The following is a 16,907-nucleotide window of genomic DNA, read 5'->3' on the forward strand; positions in this document are numbered from 1 at the left end:
TCGTACATCGCTGAAGGCTACAAAACAAAAGAGACGTATTTTCAAGGGCAATGAACCGCGTACACCGAGAAAAGTAGACCTTTAACTGGCACCAGTAAACTTACGTAACGGAATGAACCGCAAAAAAAGTTGTACACGTCTCTTTGGAAATTTCCCTCGCTCGAAACCAGCATCATCAGTTGAAAAGTTAAGCGAGGATAAAACGCCCAAGGTATAGTATTTCGATATTGAACTTTACACCATACACATGAACAACGTCTTTCAGTTCGTCCTTCACACGTCGAATTCTGGTTCATTAGCCTTTGGAAAATTGATCGTTTCACTTTTTTTTTCTCCCGTATACTTTCCAAAACATCCACTTTGGATGAGAAAATCTCACCCTTTAACCTTCCTCCTCTGTCAACGAAGCTAGTAGCAGGCGACCTGACCACCCCAACTGATTCCCGCAGGTCTTCGTTATACCGATATACATACGTAAAACTATACGCGATGGTACTATTGTTTCGATTAAATTCGCCTATACTTTGTACAATATACTATAAATTAAAATTAAATAAGGCTTCGATTTCGGCGTCAACCAAGCGCCATCGCTCGTCGAAACACCTTTTTCGTTTCGCAAAAACACACGTTGACGTCATGCATTCGACTATCAACGACGACAATGATAACAACAACCACCTTCACACCTCCATTCTCGTTCGTCATTTTCCTCTATTCGATATATCGAAAAACACGACGACGATATAGTTTGAATAAACGTAACGCGACGCATAATAAATCGTACACAATATTACACGAACATAAACGCAGCTGTATGGAGTATACCTATACTAAATCATCTATCTAATATGTATTTTACACCTTTTTTACGCATCCGAAAATTTTTTACGCAGTCGGCTCGACACAACGTACGTCAATAGCGTGGCAGGAATTCACGCGCCTCCCGCCTACTCTTTTAATGCTACCTATACTTGCGACCGCTCGACACAGAAAATTCGCGATATTCGTCGAACCATGATAAATGTATTTGTACCTGCCGAATTTCCTACACATACGTATTACGCAGTACCTATTATCCGACGATCGTAAAATATACAACTAAATATTCGTTAACGTAAATTACCGACTCCCACCACATGTGTGTGTATGTGTGTCTGCGTACTTAAGCGTATAGTACGAGCGCGTGTCACAGTTTCATTCAAATTACTCCAAGTCGAGTGGTACAAAACGTACGTGAAATTCGAATAACAGCGTCGCCAATCACGTGGCAATGGAATTAAAACCACGTAAAACATCGATATAAACGTTAGATGACATGAAAATTTCGATTTACACGCAGTGCAAGTTGAATTACCGTGTTTTTTACCATAATTACCGAAAATTACCGCATATTTCACTAGGTTTACCCTGAATTACCGGTAATTTACCGGTTTTACCGATAAATCACCAGAAATATCGTCATTTTTACGGTAATTACAATCATTACCGTAATTACGTAGTATATTACCAAAACATGTACCGAGTAATTTTCCATTATTACCGCGAAATACCTGCAAAGTTACCGTTATTACCGCAAAACACACGGTAATTTACCGTAATTACAGCCAAACACACGGTACTTTACCGTAATTACCACAAAACACACGGTAATTTATTATAATTACAGCCAAACACACGGTAATTAACCGTAATTACCACAGAACACACGGTAATTTACCGTAATTACCGCAAAGCACACGGTAATTTACCGTAATTACCGCAAAACACACGGTAATTTACCGTAATTACCGCAAAACACGCGATAATTTACCGTAATTACCAAAAAATACCCTGAATTTACCGTCATTACATCAAACTGTTGGGTAATTTGCCGCCATTAGCATAAATACTCGGTAAAACAGTTTGAAATGTCGCACTGAACTCGAAAATGACAACAATTTTTCATTTCGACCACCCTCGGGGGGGGGGGGTTCTCCTCCAAAACTGGATTGACATTTTGGGTAAAATAATGACCTAAGGGGTATATACTCCAGTCATGAGTCAAAGAGTGTAATATGGAAAATTGGAAGTATAATATTATCGTCAAATACATACATCTACAAAAATATTTGTAACCTTCGCTTCGCAGAACGAGAATTCCATCCGAAAGTAAACAAAACAATCCAACTTGAGAAGGAAATAAATTTCACTCGTACTTTCTCGAATATTTTCAACTTCCGCGTTGGGAATTCTTTCCACTTTATACCCCTTGTCACGTTGAACAAATTCCATAGTAAATACTTTCGAACATCGAGTAAAATAAAATACCTTTTTCCAAGAAACGGATCGAGGAGGGCGAAAGAGTGCGCACATTGATCAAAATACGCAGGCATCATGGCAAAATTTGACAAATAAAATGTAGCTTTAGTAACTTCCAAAGTTTTTACGTTACAACACTATTGGTCAAAAATGAAACCATCAAAGTGCTTTCACCGTAATCGACATTTATCCAAATTTCAGCATCTCAGCCCTCTCCCCCCCATCACAACTAAATGTTTCACTTTATATATTTTCAGGTGGGGGGAGGGGGAGGAGGGTCGACAAAATTGAGAATTTTTACCACCTCGATTTTGCGTTTTTCAAATCGTACATTTTCAACAAAATTGTTCTCTCCTGTCCTGTCTTCTACCCCAAATCATCGGTTTTTCAAAAAACATTTCACTACCCCATCATAGGCAATTTCTCATTAACCCCGAGTAAAACTAAAATAACGAAAAAATTAGAAAATTCGCAAACTTACTCAGACCGTTCGTAGTAAATTAATACACAGTAGCTATAGTGATGAAAAAATCCATCTAAAAATACGTCTCGATGTGAATACTTGTGAGAATTTACCGAGTATTTTTACTTCATAAATACCTACATAAGCTAATTTCCAACAATAAAGTCACGTACCTGGAATCAAATAAGAAAAAAACACCATGTACGTTAAATTACAGTACTCGAAAAACACTTAAGGTACGTTATGTAAAAACATAATATTCAAGAAAAATAGGTAATCAAACATGAAATACGTATCGTAAAAGTACTAGTTGAAGCTAAGAAAAAGGGCACGTGTTTTTATTAAATCTTAAAACACTCGCTTTTCTACTTGTGTCGCTCGTAAAATACTAGGTACATTTTCAGCGCGTAATTATCGAATTTGTAGGCCTCTACGTATGTTTATGTTCTTGAAATACAATGAAACTGAGTTAATCTCTACTATACTAATTTCAAATTACCCAAAGTCGAATTTCCAATGAATTTGAGAAGTTGGACCAACTCAATCGATCTCATTCAACAATAATTCTGTACACCCTTTTGAATACGACACAGGACAAATCTATCAACAACCTGCTACTCGATATCGGGACATATCTCACCGAATGATATATTTTTTTGTTCCATAGACGAAAAAAATCTTACGACATATCGATCGAGGAATGCACGTTTTTGACGTTGAAAAAAAAAGAAGAAAATCAGCCTACATGGAGGAGGTACGTCTACGTATACACGCAGACAGAACAGAAATCACCATCGACATTCCATTTTTATCACATAAAAGCAACCACGATATACCATATTACATACCGAGGATACGTACGTGTACATCGACCGGAAACAACCTTATAAATACACGAGTGATAAAACTTTTTGAACACTACCGCGAACAAACACACTCGCCAACGAATGCTTCGCTAATCACAGTGATAACTGACCGACCGTTCTACTAATTCAAATCGACGGTACATAGCTTTACACAGTTCTAATTCGCGAATGCGAAAAAAAAGACACATCATGGTCCTAACGGCATCGTCATCATAGGTATTCGGCACCTTTAGAAAACTATACATAAGACTCATTGGCCCACAGAGAGAGAGTGAGAGAGTGAGAGATCGGGCGAGGGTAGCCGCAGACGACGGTACGAGCTGGTATTACCATTCTCGCGAAATACCACAACACGCATCATCATCATCAATAACATTCCGATCACGACAAGCAGCATCTCACATCTCACCGCCGATGGCATGGCGCTGGCCACCAGGCCATCTCTGTCTCTGTTACTCTTCGGCAATTTAATCCATTCCCATCGTCGTCTTCGTTGGTCGTGCATGCCAGAGAAAAATCCGCTCTCTGCTCCTCCGCTCATTACCTAACGACCAGAGAGAGAGAAGCGTTCTTCTGCCTGTTTCGTGGGATGGGATCCGCATCAGCGTGCTTATTTCTAGGTCAAGAATTTGCCATCATCGCCAGCTCCCAGGCCATACACTCTACCGCATCCACCAGCAACCATCATCATCGCAGATTCATCGAACTCCCGAGACTCGCTCGAGTGCGTGAAATTCCTTTCTCGCTCGATTCTATGCGGTATGCATGCACACCTCTAAGCACAAGCACATGCATGTGTAGTACATATACATACAAGTACACTATACACATATCGCAAACATCACCCAGCATCTTCCATCATCTTGAATGGAGGTGGATGGTAGGTAATGGCGGTGCGGCGGCGAGCTCGTTGTCGAAAAGTCACATCTCAACAGAGGTTGTTGCCTTCTTTTTTATCTTTTGACGGCGAACCAACCGAGCGCCATCGTTCAACATGCTGTCGTTTCGCTTCAAACACCGTTACCGCACGTCACAGATCCGAAATACCGGCTGGAAACTGGGTGAAATACAACGAGCGAGCTTTCCACTCCAAGCCAGTACGATAAGAACGAACGTTGGAAAAAGAGCTAATAATTTTATCAGGATACATATTTTTGGGCACGATTTAGAGGCGTTGAAATGTAGCATAATGTATTATGAAACACTTCGCCAACCGTCGTCGTTCGTTATCAGATGAATTGTTATCAGGCCGTCCGGAAGATGACTATGGCGATGCTGATGCCGAATCGAAAATACAATGGTGACCGGGTGATAACAGATGTACAATGTATGTAGACTATATCCGGCGGGTCAAATTCATACCGTACACACGATGGTATCGAAAAACATTCACGATTTCATCAATTTATTCTAGAAATATGACGATAAGTATGCGCCACAATTACGAGTTGATTACCACAGCTCTAAGAAAATTATAATTCTCAAAAATTACCTAAATATTGGGTAATTACCATAAAACACTAAAATTTTGAACAATTATTATCAAAGATTACCCAAATTCTGAAAAATTATCAAAAACTACTAACATTTTGTGTGATACCAAAAATTACCAAAATTTTAAGTAATTACCAAAAATTACTAAAATTTTAAATAGTCATCAAAAATTACCAAAATTTTGAAAAATTATCAAAAAATACCAAAATTTTGCGTAATTACCAAAAATTACTAAAATATTGAGTAATTACCAAGAATTACCAAAATTTGGGGTAGTTACAAAAAATTACTAAAATTTTAAATAGTCATTAAAAATTACCAAAATGTTGAAAAATTACCAAAATATTGAGTAATTACCAAGAATTACCAAAATTCTGAAAAATTATCAAAAACTACTAAAATTTTGTGTGATACCAAAAATTATCAAAATTTTGCATAATTACCAAAAATTACCAAAATTTCAAGTAATTACCAAAAATTACCAAAAATTCAAGTAATTATCAAGAATTACTAAAATTTTGGGTAATTACAAAAAATTACTAAAATTTTAAATAGTCATCAAAAATGGCTAAAATTTTGAAAAATTATCAAAAAATACCAAAATTTTGCGTAATTACCAAAAAATACTAAAATATTGAGTAATTACCAAGAATTACCAAAATTTGGGGTAGTAACAAAAAATTACTAAAATTTTAAGTAGTTCTTAAAAATTGCCAAAATTTTGAAAAATTATCAAAAAATACCAAAATTTTTTGTAATTACCAAGAATTACCAAAATTTAGTGTAATAATCAAAAATTACCAAAATTGAAAATTTTGAACAATTCGTCGACTCAGTTAGAAAAGGTGCTATATGCCAACATTTTTGTCGACGGTTACTGGTAACGCTGGAAAGAAAATTTCACGCCGATTAATCTGCAACACTGGTTTTTATGTCCGCTGTAGTATCTAGTATCACTCTGGGCATGAAAATCAGTGTTGCAGAAGAACCAGCTTGAAATTTCTTTTCCGACGATAATAAAAATCGTCATTTTAATGCATGGCATATAGCACCTTTTCTAACTGAGTCGACGAATTATCTAAAACTACCAAAACTTTGAGTAATTACTAAACATTACCAAAATGCGTAATTACTACAAAATTACCAAACTATTTCAATTTTGAGTAATTACCTTGGAGATTGATACCTATTTGATATATCAGAAAATTATCGTAAATTACCAAAATTTTACGTAATTCTGAAAATTTACCAAAATTTCAACCAACTAGCGTAAAATCACCAAAAAATTGCGAAAATTTCGTAGAATCGACAATAACGTAAAACACTATTTCAATGATCCAGAAATCCACCTCCCTGCACACCTCGTTCAGTCCTATCCATTACCACCTTTTAAAAAAGGTCATCGAGCTTCGAACACCATCTGCGGCAATGGCGTCGCAGCCAATATCCGTACACAGGCTGTTGCGTAGCTCATAAAAATTATACCAATAGGCAAGTACAATGAATTCTCCACCTTATTACACACTGTGTACAGTACTCCATGCTCCGTTCATCCATCCTCCGTACACCGCGAGAATAAAGAAAGAAAACCCACCAAGATACGACGACGACATAATCATTGCCAAGACTCCGCTTGTTGGTTCAAGGCTTCAGGGAGCAGGTGCGTAGATCTCTTAGATGATGAATACAACGACGACGACGTATTCGTCTCTATCTGCAGATCGGGTGGCTCGTCGCATCGGTTCAACTACCTGAGAGCATAACCTTCTCTCATATTCGTACGTAGTACGAACGAGTTACAGTACACATATAGGTATACCGAGTGTCCTTCAACGTGATCATCATCATCGTCGTCGTCGCGATGGTACCTTAAACTTCAACTATATACACGTTTTCAAATGCGAACAGGTGGTGGGATGCGGAGATTATGGTGATCCAGAACGCCAGCGAGCGCCAGCCATAGACACGCGACCATGCGGGTGCCTACAAATTATCTCCTCTCCTTTGTACACGGTGCGGTACCTCTCTATCCTGGTCGGCGTGTGCTCATCAACCTTAGACAAAGAACGAACTAACCGATTCCTCTACTTGATCTATCAAATAGCGACGTAATAGGTATAGGTAAAAAAAACCATTGACCAGGTGCACAAGTACTTCGTCTTCTTTACCAGGTACCTACGTCTTCCTTGGATAACGTATTTCACCTTAGGTGGATGTCTCGAGAGACGACTACACGTCTGCCATCTGCCTTAGCTTAGCTGGTCAGCCTGCCCGTTATGTAAGACCACCATCATCATTATCATCATCTGGGTCTGAGACTACTGAACTTGGTACATTCAAATATGGGTATAATCTCGATCTAAGATTAAATCCGAAACCGTTCGGTGGAAAGTGGAACTCCACTGATTAACCACACAGATTCTCAATTTATACATCTAGGAAACCATAAATAATAAAGTTCCAACGAAAGTTCATGATCACATCTCGAGATATCTGTAACTCCCATCAATGGCTTCTTCACCGTATACAACGAATATCGACTACATTCTAATCTATACCATATCCCAGCAATTCATTCTACATCACAGATACCACATCCGTTCATTTATCCATACACAAGAGTGACTGGCTTTATGGCCGTCGATCATCCTCTTGACAAAACCTCATACTTCCGTTCGCGGTGATGGTTCGATTGCCCATTACGATCGAAGCCAAGCCGTTACATTGTCTCCAGCTACACAGTATGCACTTCACTTCATTTTCAACGAGCTTTTTTCGGTATCTCGCTCTATTTATTTGACACGTCCGCGTTCGCGAGTAAGCACCTACCCAAATCGAGTAACTTTTTTTTTTTATTAATAACGCTGTGTAACCACAGCACGTACTACCAAACAGCTATTCAGCGGCGTAGAAAATGAATAATAAGAAAAAAGCCGAATCGAGTTAAACCTCGTCCGCGTGAAAGGCTGATGAAAGGATAATACAATGAGAAAGAGGAGGAGCAAGAGCAAGAGTAATCGTTTTAATGTATATTCGTCGTTTCCCTACCTTGTTCCAAGAAAGGCTCAGCATACCGCCGAAAAAGCATCTAGAGAAATTAATTCCTCGGCAGTAAGTATAAGTACTCGTATTTTTAAATTACACGCTCCAACGCCCGCGTCTCGTTTTCAAGGCATAATAACGCAAGACGCGCGACAATACAGAGGGATACGACCTTATAATAGGAATACAGAAGGAGTTTCACTCTTCTTGGCGTATTCCAAGGTATTTGAACTCTTTCTCGATCTCACTCGCAGTTTCGCCTCCACCTCGCACCAACCACGTTTTGGTTAATATCCTGGCACCTGGCGACACTTCGGATCAAGCCACCCCCCTACCTACGCCACCGACGTCAACGCAGAGAGGTACGATTCCACCATCGCCTGTATCCGAGTTCATTCACCGTTTCCCTTCGAAAAAAATTTGGCCATATTTTACCATCTGACGGCAACACTACCCTCCACCCTGTATGGGCGCCTACGAAAGGGGAATCGTTAAATAAGAAAGAGTAAACCTTTGAACGTCGTCATTACATCGCATCTGCCAACGTGTCACTACACCTTGGCCAAATACGAACTTATAGCAACAATAACGTGCACCGCAGCAGCAGCTGGCTTAAGTGGACAAGTTTTTCGCCAATTTCCACCACCTCTTCTGTCACTGCTTGTGCTTACACAGGTACAACAGGTAAACGTTATTGTATGTGGTATTTGCACACCCGATATTTCATATTATAGGTAGAGGTACGCATATGGAGAAAATATCGTAGTCGTCATCATTACTTAATCGCGAAACAGGGACCGCTGTCACCTCTCCTCCTGCGTCCACGCACGTGTTACATATTACATACCCCTGGCCCCTTCGTGTCATGCACATTGGAGCAGACCGTTCGCCAAGAACAGCCGAAAGCGCCGCGGACGACGACTCCATATTCGCGGACCTTGGCTTTAATCGCACTACCACACGCACACGTAGTACTCTGAAATTCGCAAAAATACTCGCAGTCGCACGCACACCATCGCCACCAATGAACAGAGGCACTATCAAGGTGCTCCAGTATTTTACCTGGTTGCCTGTTTTCTTACACCGACAGAAACATACCTACCTAGTGCTACAAAGTATTACACGATAATCTCGGATCTTTATTATTCGCTATGGTTTATAAATCGATGAGGCGACGATAAATCCGCACGATGCGACTCGAAATGTCAAGGCGACACTACCGCGGCAGCATGAATAATCGAGGCCTTTTAAACCGCGAAAAAGTCGCTAATTACCTCGAAATCGACGACACGCGGCGTTATTGCAGTAATTACCGTTAAAGTTGACATTTATCGTAATTTATTCCGTTGTAATTATTATAGAAGGGAGTCGTTATTGTATGCATAATTATTATTATTATATCATACTCTTTAAAACAACAATCATCGATAAATGATATTATTATTATTACCGAATTATAAAAAACCATAAACGATGTAGTATGAGTAATTGCTCGAGTAAGCTGACGCTGTTTGGTTACCTACAATTTTATTAAATTTTTTTTTTTTTTTTTTTTTCAATGATGTGAATAATTGAGAAGAAAGTAGAAACCTACTATCACAACAAAAAAAGAAAAATGAAAAAACTGAAAGAAGGAGAAAAGTAAAAAGTGAAAATTGAAAAATAACTCAAACTGAAACTAAACCGAATAAATTTGCAAAAAAGCTAAAAAAAAAGGCTGAAAAATAAGCTTTTGGCTAGCTTTTAGCTTTTCAATCATACAACTTTGAGTAGCTTTTGGCTTTCAAAAAAAACCAAAAATCACAGAATTTCAGCTTTTAATTTTTGGCTAGCGTTTCATTCCTAATATTTTTTAATAAGCTGGCACCCCCTGAAAACAGTGGTTCAGCTACTGGCCATTCATCCCAACACTGGTCTTGGGATAGGGGTTGATTTTTGCATTGCAAACACATCAAGTTCTTCTTCAGGCCAACCTGGGTCTATATGGGGGGAGGGGGGAAAGACGGGGGTTGAAAAGTTGTTTCAATTCGCCAGTGAGATTACCTCTCAAATTATCATTCTAAGTATTCTTCAAAGAGTCCTCAATTCGTTGAATTTCTTGAACTAGGAAATTTTTTACGTCGGGATATTCTGAAATAGCAGGGAAATAGCGATGAAGGATAGAGATATAATGAAATTTGTAATTAATGGGCATTACTTCATCATTTTTACCTCTTTTGGGCTTGATGAATTTGATCGTTGTTTCTACGAATGGATTCAACAAGTAAAAATTTCATTGAGGGTCCTCGCAGGAATATAATTTGGGGATCAATGGTGATATTTAAGAACATCTTCTTAAATTCAATGTATCGAAAAATTTTGACATCGTGCTCATCAGCAAGTCTGGGTTTTACCAGAGGGAATAATAGGACGATAAGCTCAGCTCTTTTTTGAAAAAGAAGGTTGATAATTTTTCGAAGATTTTCTTCAATGACCTTGTAGGTAGGGTTTTTGAGAATAATTATATTCTAATTGGCCAGCTGAGAGGATGAATTTGGATTTGGGGGGAAATTGTTTGGAGATCAGTTTGTTGCAAATTGGCACTGCGACGCAAAGTGGCTGACATCTAGCGGCGAACGCTCGAAATGCTGAAAACGGGTCCAGTTGTACAGAGAGCATAGGAAGAAATCGCGTTTTTTAATTTTGACGCAAGAACAGTAGGGTTTTTTACCAATTGTATAGGGTATTATTTAAAGGGAATTAAATTTCCGATTTTTTGGTATAAAAAAAAATGAACTTCGGCCATTTCCAACGTGACAAATTCAGTTTTTGTGTAGCAATTTTCACCCGTTTTCAGCATTTCACAAAAAAATACATCTGTAAATCCAATTTTTTTAATGTTCTCAGTAATCAGCATTCTCTCCCCTTCACATTAATATAATCACCAGATTTTTAGCTTCAATACTCGCGGAGAAATTCAATTAAAAAGTTGTGAAATGCTGAAAGCGGGTGAAAGAAATTATCAAAATTCAATTTTTTTTACACCAAAAAATCGGAAATTAAATTCTCTGAAAATAATGTTTTATACATAATAGCAAAAAACCCTACCGTTTTTGCGTAAAAATTAAAAAACGTGATTTTTCCCTATGCTCCCTGTACAACTGGACCCGTTTTCAACTTTACGTTTTGGCGCGTAGCAGCGCGCTCTATGTATCCGTCGCACAGCCAATACCCTCGAGAGATAGCTGATTGCGGAGGTATTCTGGTAGTGTAAAAATGTATCATACATTCCAGAACTACCTCTGGACATGAAATTTGAAACATTGGGTAGGTCTTGAGTCTAGATGTTGACGTTTACGTGACATACGTGACCTTTTTCTAGCAAGAAGGCAGCGGCAATTCTTCTTGGAGGCTGTAGTTGGTTGCTGTGGAGGTGCAGAAAGTATAGTTTTTAATTTGATCATTTTTGTCTTGGATGAAGGGTAAGTATCCAGAGGCAGTGGCTGCCTTTTTACCCTCCGAGGTGGAGATTCCAGTCTGTTGGGTTGGTATGGAACAGGTACCTCATTTTTCTCCGAGTTGATGTCGGGAGTTGGTGGTCTTGGTGAAGGTGGTGATGAATTAAGAATTGATTCATCAGTATTTAAATCCAAGATGTCATCCTAGTAGTCTGTGGCCAAGAGAGCCAGAGACGTCAGGTACAGTCTGGTCCACTCAGTCTTGTTGGCATTTTTGGGTCCAGTCATGGTGTCAAAGGTCTAGTTTTTTGGTTCGAACCAACAAGCCTGCGACAATATGCTCCAAAAGATAAATTCCAAAATAGTTTTGGCTTTGTTACCACTAATGAAAATTTCAGTTTCAGTTTCAATTCAGGTAACCAATCTTATATTAGATGTTATAGCATTAACATCTATTGAACATGTAAAATGCAGTACAATTCGCTTGACAATAATTTGATAACTAATGTGGTGCTGTTAGTGGCCAAACTAAAATATGTTCTTAAAAACCAAGAAGAACCATCAAATATCCTGTAAATGATGCATTGCTAACCACATCTACAAACAACAAATTCAACCTGAAAAGTTGAAATTCCACTAATGGTTCTTCTACTTGTTGTGAATTATAAGTCAGAACTCTTCAAAACAGGGCTCCAAACCCGGGAGGTTTCTGGTATGGGTAAGGGCATTAAGCTAAAGATGTTGCCACATCTAAACCAAAAACGACATCAATCTGATCGTGTCGTGCAAAGGATCACTCAGAGCCAGCAGCAGAAAACAACTGAAAACCCCGAACAAACCAAAATTGTCAATAGAAATCTTCCAAAGAATAACACCGAAGAATCAGCTGATGAATCAGTGGAACTAGAAGAGCAGACAAGCTCTAGTGACATTTGGGAACTGCTTCAAAAAATGGATCAAAGAATTTCTCAAGTTGAAAACTCACAAAACAAGCTCAAAGCAAAAAAACTTCCATCATTTAAAACCTCACGACTTAGTCGAAGATATTATTTTAAAAGAAAGGTGTGATGATTGGCGGTTACATATTTTGAAATATAGGTGATTGAGAATTTAGATCTGGAAAACTGGGTGACCCTCTATGGACATGTTTCCCATGTAATCCAATATTAAGTCATCTGAGACTTCATTCGTAGCACATGTAAGCAATGTTTTCCACCATTTAGTACATCTGGTAGTATGTACTAGTTCTCTTCTCATTACAACGTGCAGCCGAGCCAACATTTCACTTACATAATTCAAACATCCAGCCAGCCAATGCACAATGTACACAACAACACCAGCACGTACTACAGACACGCAATTTACTCGCCTTATAGTAGTAGTATTGCCCCAAAGCCCTAGAAACCAAGAAGAATGCACTTGCCATCGCCAATGGCCAAGGATATCTCTATCTACATTATCGTCGAGTTCACTTTCTATCATCACCCACATAATACGTACTAGGTGCAAACGTACGTACACTTACTATATATGTAGTACATACATGTCTAAGAACCAGTCCACAACATATGCACCAAAGCAACCGATACCTTACAAATGTCTTCGTCGACGTCATATACTTATGCTCCAGTAAAGGTAATCTGAAATCTGTATGGTCGTAATACGTACATACATAATTCAGCAAACTGAAACTGAAACACCATCACATCGCCTCCTCCTCCCCGCCACATTACGCAATCTTCCTTTCCTCTACGCCATCGAGAAAGCTTTATAACGACGACATTCGCTTTCTCTTTATGTATTAAAAACCCAGCCTGTAGAAGAGGAAGGAAGTGAACGAATAAAAACACTTGAACAACGACCATTAAAATACGTATAAAAAACGAAAGCAAAAGTAACACAGCCTCTACTCGCCCTCCGATCCGTCGCTTTATCGTTTATCGCGCGGCGCAATATCCGAAAATAAAATCTAATCGACTATCGCGAGTTATCGACAATCAATCGGACTGGAATGGTTGATTCGAAAAAGCTCGACCAGAGACGAAAAAAAACACGCAAAAATCGAGCAATCATCGACACCTTTCAAAGTTTTAATCTCCCTTTGCCCAACCCTCCGTCTGCTTCTTCCGATTTGTTGAATTCGTTCGAGGTATCCAACGTGAAATGTTTTCATATTAAACGTTACGATTTTTCCTCTCACCTTCTCCTCTCCTCCACCCTAAAACCCACCCCTATCACACCACGTCGTAGTACTATACTACTTTCCCTGCACAATCGCAGCAGGTATACTCGTCGATCGTAAAATTTTTTACTCGTTTCTTCTTTTTCGAAAACAAACGCGCACGAGACTCGTGACCCATCTTTTTTCTTTCCCCGACCCCTTCACATCCCCCCATCCTGATCCTGGTCGCGTAGTAATGATATCTCTACCCGACCGACGACGACGTCGACGACGCTTACTCCAGATTATTATTAATCGTCGTCGACGTCGTCATCGTAACGTGTTTTCTACTATACCTAGCGTACTACGATAATATCTACGTAAGCCCTCCCTCCCTCTCCTCTGCTCACCCCCCTGAGCCGTTGACGAGCACACAGCAGCGCCACTGCTGTGCCACCAACCATCGTCGTTGCTGTTATGAGCTGGCATAAAAATATAGGTCACACGGTCTGCGCAATACCCAACATTTCACGCTATAAAATCGGACAAGGTGGCAGCATTACGTGGTTTTCAATCGGCAGCAATGCTGGCGAAGGGAAAAACTCGGTCATCAGGCGGAGCAGAGCAGAAAATAAGGAGATATCGATACCTACGAGAAGTAGTCGTAGTACATATGGGAATTTTATTCCTTTCATTGTCGCGAAGGGTCTCGTTTCACACAGCTTCAATTACTATGTATACTCTTACTATATCGGTCGATCGCTTGTTCCTTTTTTTCTTCTTTCACTTTCTTTCATTTCGACTCTTCATTTCTTTCACAACGACGACGACGAAGAGTACGACGACGACGTAATTGATTTACTCGTTATAGTACTACAACGAGTACATACGTAATTCGCATCGTAACCCAGATCTAAAAACTCGACAATGCACCGTACTATACGTATAAAATACACGACGAGCTTCGCCAGGATCAATCGCGTTGCTCTTGCTCGGTGTAACCTTAACATTTTCACAGACGTAACCGCAGCCAACCCATACCCAATTTTTTTTTCTTTTTTCGGCGTCCCAAGGACGTTTTCTCATCCTTGTAATTTACGCCATCAAATTTTCCCCATCGTTAATTCTATAGCAAGAAGGGAGAAGAGGGGTTGAGCAGACAGAATTAAATAAGGAAAAAGAAACCGCTCGAGCTGTAAATCCGCAGGGTTTTCTCGATTTTCAAAAAATTTAGGGAAAAGGTCCGTGACAAGCGTAGAATCTGATCCTTTCAAAATTTTTCGCCTTCCTCATCTTCCCTGCTTCACACCAACACACAATCCAGAGAGACGCCAAACAGAATTCGCAAGAAAAAGGTTCCTTATCCTCTTTTAGCCTCTTGTCTCGTTTATTTGGCAATATGAGATATAGCCAACGACACGGCGGTGATAGATGAAAAACAATATGGAATTAGACTGCGGATTTAGGTCAAGAACGTCGAACAGAAGGACGAGAAAACATGTTTCCATATTTTTCAATATACGTTTCGTCATCTGCCCTATTTCTTTATTATTTCATTCGCCATCGCCAGCGCAAAACCGATTTTCCGTCTAATTTAATCACCAGTAATACAATTCTTTCCCTATGTGAGGTTTTCCTCCTTAGCAGCTCGCCAAAAAACGGCGACAGTTTGATTTCATTTTCATGTACTTATAATTAAATCGTTACCGAAAAGAAGTGTTCAAGAGGGAACGAGGGGGGGGGGGTAGACGACTCAAATGGGACCAAACTGTGGCAAATTTCCGAAAAATTGTAGCAAAAAAAATTGTTATACTACTTTTTGAGCAATTAATAAGTTTTAGATGAAACAAAAATTATACAGGCAGAAATAAAGGACAAAGGACGATACAGAAGGAAGCAAAAAATAGGAGGGAGGCGAAGAAAGGATAAAAATGATCAAATCACCCCACCCCCTCTCGTTAGACAGCTCAATTTCCTCGATCACAGAAAACCGTCGCCTCCTGTTTCAAATTTTGCATCATTATTACAACTCAAAATGCAATCCAGCAGCTAGGAGAGAAAGAGGAAGTAATTTGCCACACCCCCAGCCAATGATAATTCGAGATCCTCTGAAAAAAAAAATCAACACGATGAATTGTGCTTAGTAAAACACACGAAAAACACCTGCCGCTTTAGCTCCTCTTTCAGAATGATTTATCGAAGAATATGACCTATTTTTCGAACCGAACCGAGCCAGGAACAATCAATTTTCCACCTACACTTCATCAAATATTCCACTTCCTGGAATTAAGATATTCAGAGCTCACACTCATTTTTTTTTCTAAAAAAAAGACGAAAATTTGGCAAAACATTCCAAATTATTACAGGAAAAAATTATCGAAAAAAACAAAATTTTTCAATAAAAATTCAAAAATGAAACTCGATAAAAATTTGTACAATTTTAGCAAAAAGCAGGGATTTTTGACAATTTTTGCTAAAAAAGTGATCTATTTTGTAATCTTTTGATGAAAAAGGCAACTTTTTTCCCGGCAATTTTTACTTTTTTTTTCAACAATTTCTGGCAAAAAACGACACATTAGAACAATTTTTAAAAGAGTTAGACTTTTCGAAATTTTTTGAAAAAATTACAACTTTTTGGCAGTAGAATTTTAGCTGCTTTTTGGCAGAAAACGAGATTTCGACAACTGACAAAAAAATAAACGTTTTAGTAATTTTGTCAAAATTTTTTTGGTCAATTATTGACAAAAAAGCGAGACTTTTGTGTAATTTCAAGGGAGGGGAGGGGGGAGATGGAACTTGTATCCAGCAGTTCTGCTAAAAATCAGCAATTTTCATTTCAACAAAAAACTTCGATAATTTTAGAAAAAAATGAAAAAAGCAAGACTGTAAGGCAATTTGGGCAAAAAGTTATATTTTTTTGCCAATTTTCATAACAAAAAACGACTACGTATTTCACAACTTTTTGATGAAAAGTTGGACGTTTCTGTGACTTTTTTTTGGCAAAAAAGCTAAACTTTCAGATACTCAATCTTTGAGAAAACACGAGAAATTTTCTCAGTACTTTTGCAAAAAATCCGACAACTGTTAGAAAAAGAGATATTTTGTTGCATTTTTTGACAAAAAATCGATTACTTTTCCCTATTCTC

At 38.7% G+C, this 16,907-nt stretch overlaps 1 protein-coding gene across 5 annotated transcripts in view; it reads right to left on the reverse strand.

Annotated features, from left to right (window-relative positions):
• Pdk1 (Phosphoinositide-dependent kinase 1) overlaps window positions 1-16,907 on the reverse strand; it is a 64,592-nt gene that overhangs the window by 29,434 nt on the left and 18,251 nt on the right. The window contains exon 1 of one of the 5 annotated variants that reach the window (XM_065368718.1): window positions 2,780-2,840. The exons of the other annotated variants lie outside the window; for them this stretch is intronic. The gene's annotated coding sequence lies outside the window, so the exon portion shown is untranslated. Of the gene's footprint in view, window positions 1-2,779; window positions 2,841-16,907 lie in introns of those variants that run through there. 5 annotated transcript variants of the gene reach the window in all.

The sequence above is a fragment of the Planococcus citri genome, chromosome 5, assembly GCF_950023065.1.
Source record: "Planococcus citri chromosome 5, ihPlaCitr1.1, whole genome shotgun sequence".
Lineage (NCBI taxonomy): Eukaryota > Metazoa > Arthropoda > Insecta > Hemiptera > Pseudococcidae > Planococcus > Planococcus citri.